Below are 9817 nucleotides of genomic sequence, written 5' to 3' on the forward strand. Positions count from 1 at the left end.
AAATGGTTGAAAGACCTCAATGTGAGACAGGAGCCTATCAAAACCCTAGAGGAGAACACAGGCAGCAACCTCTTCGACCTCACTCACAGCAACTTCTTCCTAGTAATATCACCAAAGGCATGGGAAGCAAAGGCAAAAATGAACTATTGGGACCTCATAAAGATAAAAAGCTTTTGCACAGCAAAGGAAACAGTCAACAAAACCAAAAGACAACTGACAGAATGGGAGAAGATATTTGCAAATGATATATTAGATAAAGGGCTAGTATCCAAAATCTATAAAGAACTTATCAAGCTCAACACCCATAGAACAAAGAATCCAATCAAGAAATGGGCAGAAGACATGAACAGACATTTTTCCAAAGAAGACATCCAAATGGCCAACAGACACATGAAAAAGTGCTTATCATCCCTCGGCATCAGGGAAATCCAAATCAAAACCTCAATGAGATACCACCTCACATCAGTCAGAATGGCTAAAATTAACAAGTCAGGAAACGACAGATGTTGGCGGGGATGTGGAGCGAGGGGGAACCCTCCTACAGTGTTGGTGGGAATGTAGGCTGGTGCAGACACTCTGGAAACCAGTATGGAGGTTCCTCAAAAAGTTGAAAATAGAGCTGCCCTATGACCTAGCAATTGCAGTACTGGGTATTTACCCCAGAGATACAAATCTAGTGATCCGAAGGGGTACGTGCACCCTGATGTTTATAGCAGCAATGTCCACAATAGCTAAACTATGGAAAGAGCCAAGATGTCCATCGACATATGAATGGATAAAGAAGAAGTGGTATATATACACAACGGAATATTATGTAGCCCTCAAAAGGAATGAAATCTTGCCATTTGCAATGACGTGGATGGAACTGGAGGGAATTATGCTGAGTGAAATAAGTCAATCAGAGAAAGACATGTATCATATGATCTCATTGATACGAAGAATTCTTAATCTCAGGAAACAAACTGAGGTTTGCTGGAGTGGTGGGGGGTGGGAGGGATGGGGTGGCTGGGTGATAGACATTGGGGAGGTTATGTGCTATGGTGAGCACTGTGAATTGTGGAAGACTGCTGAATCACAGACCTGTACCTCTGAAACAAATAATACATTATATGTTAAAAAATATAGAAGATAGCAGGAAGGGAGAAATGAAGAGGGGGAAATCAGAGGGGGAGATGAACCATGAGAGACTATGGACTCTGAGAAACAAACTGAGGGTGCTGAGGGGTTGTGGGGGAATGGGTTAGCCTGGTGATGGGTATTAAGGATGGCATGTACTGAATGGAGCACTGGGTGTTATACACAAACAATGAATCATGGAACACTACATCAAAAACTAATGATGTAATGTATGGTGATTAACATAACATAATAAAATAAAAAAATAAAAAATAAAGTAAAAAAAAGCATACAAACAAAAAACAAAGTCATTGGTTCCTTGTTGATATTCTGTTTAGATGATCTGTCCATTGTTATTAGTGGGGTGTTAAAGTCCCCTACTATTATTTTATTATTATCAATGAGTTTCTTTAAGTTTCTTATTATTTGATTTATATATTTGGCAGCTCCTAAGTTGGGGGCATAAATTTTTACAATTGTTAGAGCTTCTTGTTAGATAGACCCCTTTATTATGATATACTGCCCTTCTTCATCTCTTATAACAGTCTTTGGTTTAAAATCTAGTTTGTCTGTTTTAAGTATGGCTACTCCAGCTTTCTTTTGATGTCCATTAGCATGGTAGATGGTTCTCCACCCCCTCACTTTCAATCTGGATGTATCTTTGGATCTAAAATGAGTATCTTATAAACAGCATATCAATAGGTCTTTTTTTTTTTTAATCTATTCTGATATCCTATGTCTTTTGATTGGAGCATTTAGTCCATTTACATTCAGAGTAATTATTAATAGATATGAATTTAGTGCCATTGTATTACCTGTAAAGTCTCTGTTCCTGTAGATTGTCTCTGTTCCTTTCTAGTCTTTGTTGCTTTTGGTCTCTCTTTCCCACTCAAATTGTTCCCTTTAATATTTCTTGCAGAGCTGGTTTAGTGTTCACAAATTCCTTTGGTTTTTGCTTGTCTTGGAAACTCTATGTCTCCCATTCCAAATAAAAGCCTTGCTGGATACAGTATTCTTGGCTGCAAATTATTCCCATTTAGGACATTGAATATATCATGCCACCCTCTTCTGGCCTGCTACATTTCTGTGGACAGACCTGCTGCTAACTTTATGTGATGACCCCTGTAGTTTAAGGACCTTTTGTCCCTAGCTGCTTTCAGAATCCTCTCTTTATCTTTGTATTTTGCAGGGTTCTATGATATGTGTTGGTGTTGACCTGTTTTTGTTGATTTTGAGGGGAATTCTCTGCCTCTTTAACTTGAATGACTGTTTCCTTCCCCAGATTAGGGAAGTTCTCAGCTATAATTTGTTAAAATAGACCTTCTGCCCCTTTTCCTGCTCTTCTTTTTCTGGGACTCCTATTATATGGATATTATTGTATTTTGTGTAATTGCTGAGTTCTGTAAGTCTATATTCATGATCTTCTTTCCCTCTTCTTTTCAGCTTCATTATTTTCCATAATTTTATCTTCTATGTTACCTATTCAATCCTCTGATTCTTCCATCCTCATTGTGATTACATCCAGTTAGTTTTGCATCTCAGTTATAGCACTTTTTATTTCAGCCTGGCTAGTTTTTACATATTTTATCTCTGCAGTCAGGGTTTCTCTGCTTCTTTCAAGCCCAGCTAGTATTCCTATGACCGTTATTCTAAATTCTTGTTCAGATATATTGCTTACATCTGTTTTGAGCAAATCCTGGCTGTGATTTCTTCTGATCTTTCTTTTGGGGAGAATTCCTCCATCTTGTCATTATGTCTAGGTTTCTGTCTTTTTTTTTTTTTTTTAAGATTTTATTTATTTGAGAGAGAGAGAGAGATGAGCAGGGAGCCTGATATGGGACTCGATCCTGGGACTCCAGGATCATGACCTGAGCTGAAGGCAGTCGCTTAACAAACTGAGCCACCCAGGTGCCCTAGGTTTCTGTCTTCTGTGTGTGAAGTTTGTTATGTTTCTTGCTCCTGAGAGTAGTACTTTCTTAAGAACGGGTCCTACACTGTCCATGGCCTTGTGCTTCAGGAAGGGTTTCTGGGCTATGTTGTGTACACTCTGCTGTTGTGTTTTGGCTGCTCTTTCCCACAGGTCAGTCCTCTACAGAGTTCCTCCTTGCTTGCAGTGGGGAGTGTTTGGACCTTTAACTAGGTGTGCTTTGATTTATTTGTTAAGATAAGCCTTATTTAAAAAAAAAAAAAAAGCCTGATCCAAAAGAGAAAAGGAAAAGGAACAAAAAACAAACAGACCAAAACAAAACAAAACAAAACAAAACAAAAAACCCCACAAAAAACCCCAAAAAACCTGAACTACATCCTGATTAAAAAAAAAAAAAAAAAGCCTGGTTCTATTTCTACTAGAACTGAAGTTGATGCTTTGGAGCACTCTATGGTCAGTAGACTTGGTACATTCTGGGGGGCCTGTGTTGGTCTTCTGAGGGAGAGGCCCATTGCACTGGCTCACAGTCAGACCTGCCCTTGCAAAGATGCCCCTGTCAGGTGCATGGGAGCGGGATTTGGTGTAAGTGACTCCAGACTCCACTGGAGGTGCTATGTTTCTCTCTGAAGTTCAGGGTGCTAGTGGGCAGGGGGTGGGCAGGAGGGGGTGGAAGATGGTGTTACCCTGCCCTCTAGGCCCCAGAAAGGGGAATTTGGGGCCACTGCTGTTCAGGAGGCCCTCACAGAAAAGTGAACAATCTCCCCTCCTGTGTCCCAGGCTTTCCTCAGATCCCTGCCCTCAGCCTTGTCTGTGCCCCACCCTCGGCACACCTGGTGCTATAGTTCTCTTGTGTTTTATCTCTAGCTGGTGGCTGGGATTCAATACTCCAAATCCTAAAGTATCCAGCAAGACACAGACATGCTCCCCTCCCCCAGAGGAGAGCCTTGCAGTGCTGCACCTGTCACCATCTTGTCCCAGAAAAGCAGTAGCACACTTGAGAGAGTGCCTGAAGTCAAGGTGAAGCACAGTGAAAAGCTGCAACCACATTATCTGCCCTCTGCATGAGTCTCTGTCCCCTACTGTTGAACAGGGGAGCTCAATGGTTCCCCACAGGTCTTTTGTCCTTGGAAAGGTAATATACTGTCTTCCAAATTTTGCCAAGTGTACTCCAGGAAGGGGAACATTCTCTCCCCATGCAACCCAAGGGATCCCCACCATGGTGTCTTGTGTGAACCCTACATACTCCTCTCTCTCCCTCTGTCCCTGACTTCTCTCTGTGAAAAGGGTTCCCTCCCCTCCATGGCACTGCGGCTTTTCTTTTCCCCCATTCATGTCTCTGAATCTCACATCTGCCATGTTTTATCCCTCCATTTGTGCAGATTGTTTTCTTAATCCTCAGATCGATTTCCTACTTGTTCAAAATGATTTGATGTTGGTCTAGCTGTGTTTGAGGGACAAGGCAAGTCCAGGGTCCCCCTACTACTCTGCCATCTTAACTCCTCCTGCTAAGATTCTGATTTTAAAGAATAATAAGGTAACATGCTGCTTTCATAGTTCATAATTTATATGCACTCCCTCTACTTTCACTATGTGTTTTGGCACATAAAATTTCTTCTTTCAACTGCATGCCTTTCAAGATAGGGCCATTAACTTATTTGAGCATAGATGTTTCTTGGTACTATGAAAAATAAGTATACCTCAGCAATGTACACTGTCACACCTTGGGTGACCAACTGTCTTAGTCTGGGTTTCCTGGGACATGGGGCTTTCAGTGCTAAAACTGGGACAGTCACTTATCAGCAAACTGGGATGGTTGGTCACCCTTAAGCTCACTTATAACATATATCCCAAAGCTCTATATTGGGTCCAGTAAGGGGCTTGCTGTTGGAAAGCTAATTCTGATTGTGTAAGGTGGTTTAATTTTGGAAGGCTTTGAATTTCAAGTCAAGGAGATTTTATTTATTTCTGTGGGAACCATGGTACCACCAAATGTTTTTGAACTTGAGAGTGATATGAAAATTACTGCTATGCACTAAAGCATTGATTTGGCAGCAGTGTCTATGGTAGAATTGTAGTAAGAGAGAGAGACCTCTTAGCACTTGGTGTGAGTCTCCTGGAGAAGCCCAGATGTAATAATTACTGCACTATTGATAAGTTCTAAGACAAGTTGAGTCATTTTTTTGAAGATGTCAAGAAAATGACTTCAATATGCTATTGTCCAATTTTCAAAGTTGGGTATTCAGTGTGAAAAGAGTTACACAGTGGAGAAGTAGGACAACTAATCAAGGAAGAGTGTTTTGGGAAAGAAAATAGAAGACAAGATAAATTTGACTTTTATGCTGGTAATAGAAATCATTCTTGTCCCTTATTAACTGTCTCTGCTACAAAATGGTTGTTACTTTGCAAAAATTCTTGTCACAAGTTAAAATAATTTTCCAGTATCTTAGGTTGATTGTCCCCAGAAGCAGACCCTGAGATGATGATGGGAATGAAAGCACTTTATTTGACATACGATTTTTAGAAGAGGAAGAATCCCAGAAGTACAACATCAAACAGGTTATTGGTGTGGGCATATGGAGACCTGAACCCTGAACATCATTATACCACATGGCTTAGAGTTATTCCACATGAATGGCAAGGAAGCTAATGTGTTTATTTTCTAGTTCTCTTTGGCTATGGGCTGATAGATGTTCCCAGAAGCATTAACTCCACCTAGTGCCTGTGATGCCCCAGCATTTCAGTGCACATTGGCCTGAAATCGAGCTGCTACCACTTGCCTCTCTTCGGCTGAGGTCTTCCTCAGCACATGTGATTCACTTGAAATCCTAAGGACTTAGAGACTTTGCTTCTCCCAGAAACAGGCCAGTTTCCTGGCTACTCTAGGATAGCTACAAGGCATATGTCCTACCTCATTTTCCAGAGCTCTCCAGCAGAATTAAGTTCAAGTTAGCTGGAGTGCTAATTTGCTTGATGATGCATCTTCCTAGACTGCCTTGTATCCCCTGCCTCACTCCTCAACTTTTCTACCTGTGCTTGGTAGGATCATCTTCAATATTAACTACCTGCATTGTAATCTTTGCTCCAAGATCTACTCCTGGGGGATCAGATACATTTTGAAATCCAAATGAAATATTTGCTTCTGAAACTGGTTATAGGAATATGACATTGTATCCATTTTTAGACAATTTTAAGGAGAGAAGCAACAATAATTTGCTAAGGATTGTTTTGGGTATAGTCTGATGGGAGAAAGTCAGAATGTACTGGACAACTTTACATGGCATTCCTAAGCCCAGACTCTACTATTTCATAATGATGGCTAGATCCCAACAGGGAGGAGTAAAAGAAGGAATCACATACATCCAAATATAAAAATGATTTCACAGTTTGTAGCAGGTAATTAATAGCAAGGCATCCTAATTTATTCTTATTTTAAACAAAAAAAAGTGTATCTTAAAACTAAAGATGAGGAATTTGTGCTTTAAAGAGAAATATGAAGCTCTGGAGGTTATGTAAGTGCCTCATCACTCACTTGCTTAATGCCTATAGTTATGATTCCAAAAAGGAAATATATATCCAATTATTTTACTGAATGTTAAAGAACACAGTAGACTACACAAGAGCTTGTTTTTGGTGGAGAAATGTCAATGTGCAATGGAAAATAACAGATTCTTGTCACAAAGGCCTTACTCTATGTTTTAATATTAGTATGTTGCCATGTTTTTAGGACACATTGTTTCAGAAAATTAGTCTCAAGTTTCCATATTTTATGAGAAGATGATTTCATTAACCATGAAATGTCTATTTTTGTTCCTGCTAAGGGGAGCTCGAGAACTTCAAAATCATAATTGAAATAGTCCATTGATGTGGTTGCTTAGCAACAAACTTTTATATAAGCAGGCTAATTATTTTGCTTAAAATCTTGATACTTTAAACTTTTTAGCTTGTTTTCAGTAGATCACCTTTCCGTAAAATGTGTTTTTTCCTTCATAGCTTTAAATGCATATTTGAATCTGAGATGTATGTTTCAGAGATCATGCCCAAAATTTGGTTTCTCTGTGGACCAGCTTGGCCTGGGATTATTGGAATTAGTGAAAATTTTGTGATTAGCAAGATTTTGCTTTAAACTTCACCACTCAGATGATGCTAGGATTGTTACGAATAGCAATTAACTTTGATGTCAATCCGAAATGACAGGCCCTGGATCTTACAGGTGATTTCTCTCTCATCCTCCTCCTCATGTCTGATATTTACCACTCCCAATCACTGTTTCTAACAGGAAAGTAACTCTCAAATACTAAGGTACTAGCAATTGTTTTCTTTGTTAAGATTATAATAGCAAAGTTTTCCATTCTTTTTCTTTATCAATGTTTAACTATTTTCCATTGTATGCTCACAAGGAGCGATGGGTTTAGTGGACAGTGCATGAGGTCTGGAGTCACATGGCCTTTGATTAATGTCCTTGCTGCACTGTTTACTTTTTGGGTGACCTATTAGTTTATGTCCCTGAGCCTTAGCATCCTCATTTTATTTTATTTTTTTATTTTTTAGAAGATTTTATTTATATATTTATCATAGAGAGAGAGGAAGAGCAAAAGAGAGAGCACAAGCAGGAGGAGTGACAGGCAGAGGGAGAAGCAGGCTCCCCGCTGAGCAGGGAACCTGATGCAGGATTCCATCTCAGGAGCCTGTAATCATGACCTGAACCAAAGGCAGACACCTAACCAACTGAGCCACCCAGGCATCCCAGCATCCTCATTTTAAACAAGGGCCAGAGAAATACATCTTATAGAGCTGTTGTAAGAATTAGAGATGTTATATAAGGAGTACCATCTCTAGATGTAGGTGCTCAAGAGAAGCAGAAGTGAAAACATGGGGAAATGTATTTCAGACATCATTTAGCTCAAGTCATGGTAGATTGTTGTGCTATGAAGCAAATATGACAGATAGATAAACCCACTGTTATTTTGTTTGCATTTATTGGCCAATCTCCAACAAACAAATCTTTAGCTGTTCCTTTCTGTTGGTGACCATGGTGTGTTTGGGAAGATGCAATTTAGTGTAAGACAATGGTCCCTGCTCTAAAGTCAGTGTCTAGTTTTGGAGTGGAGAGAGAGATTAATGAATAGAATTAGCTACAAATATGGTGTTGCATATAATGTGAAAAAATGAGAGATGATGAACATTTCTAGAAATATTCACTTTATCTAGACAGCATAATTTTTTTTTTTAATTTATAGCCATTTAGATGCCTGTAGTTGTATCCTTTAGGAGGTTTTTATTTGCACCAGATTCACAAATTCTACTCATTTTATTCAATCCATATCATTCATTTCTTACACTGCTCCATTCATTTCATGGAAGTAAAATAGCATGACCACTGAGTAATCCCACTAAAGGCCCCTTGCAAATATTCCTATTGTCTGTGGCTATGGTAGGAAAAGCCTGGTGACAGATAATCTTGGCTTAATTCACTTTCCAACACTTAATATCTATGTGGACTCAGGAAAGTTAGTAGTAATTTCCTTGGGCCTGATTTCCATCTTGACCAAATGGGAATGATAGTACCCACAGTGTTGACTGAGGGGGAGAGTAAATGAGATAATGCAACAAAAGTGTTTAGCACAGGGCTAGGTACAGTGATCAGTTATGTCCTCCATCATATATCCATCACATAACAGACTTATATGAGAACTTAAAATATGCCAGGCATCATTTACCTGCAGAAATGATAAGGAGAACATATATGCTGTCCTTGACAAGACTATACTTTAATAACTGAAGAATAATATGAAAAAGACAACTCATAACAAAAATAAGCACTGTTTTCTTTGCAGAATCCCATGGGGACAGTAGGAAGAGAGCCACATACTCTTTGGCACAGTTCAGAAAGAGCTCAAGAAGGAAAAGACATTGATAGTGGATGTTAGAAACAGGAATTTGCCAGGTAAATAAAAAGATTTGAATTGTTGAAATCCAGAAGAGAAATGCTAGTATTTCATACCCCATATTCCAATTTTTGAGTGAAACTTGTACTTTATATGTTTAGTAGATTGTCCTTGTGAAGGGACAAATGAGATTCAGTGTCAGCTGACTAGCCCTAAAATCACACTCTTTTAGGCTTGGAACTCTAGTCCAAGCATTGCTGGGAATGAGGCATTTGATGGTATCATGTCAGAAGCATCACATTTATTATCGCCAGGAAATTATAACGTCAGAGCTATGGACTTATTGCCTCTAATGTCTCCAAAAGGTAAGAAGTAATCAGCAAATGCATGAGTTAGGCACTTGTTTTTTATCTTTCAATATTAATTTGTTTCAAGTCAGATACTCTGCCTTGTTTAAAGGCATTAATGCCCGTGAGCAAATTAAACTAGATTTAATTTTCTATAAACAGATATGAATTTCAGACATCTTTATGTTATAGAGAGGCTCAAACGCCACTCATACTCTTATGTGCTGACACAAGGCTTAACAATTATATTTAAGTTAACAGAAGGTTATCATCTACAATTATGTGTGGCTCTACCCCTGACTCATTAATTCGTAAGGCCCTGTTTTCTAATATTTGCAGCTGATTGCTGATTTTGGTCCTTGTCTGGTATACGGAAGTAGCTGATTTGGGTGCACCATGACAGTTTGATCATGCTTTTGTGTTTTAGATATTAATTTATCTTCTTCGTTAATGCCGTCCCTATTCCTACGTCTGAACTAAATGTATTCATTACTTTTAGCACCCATGTATCAAGATACTACCCACATGATGGTTTTCATTGG

This window comes from Mirounga leonina, unplaced genomic scaffold (assembly GCF_011800145.1).
Source record: "Mirounga leonina isolate KUSES-001 unplaced genomic scaffold, KU_Mleo_1.0 Mir_106, whole genome shotgun sequence".
In the NCBI taxonomy this organism is placed as follows: Eukaryota; Metazoa; Chordata; class Mammalia; order Carnivora; family Phocidae; genus Mirounga; species Mirounga leonina.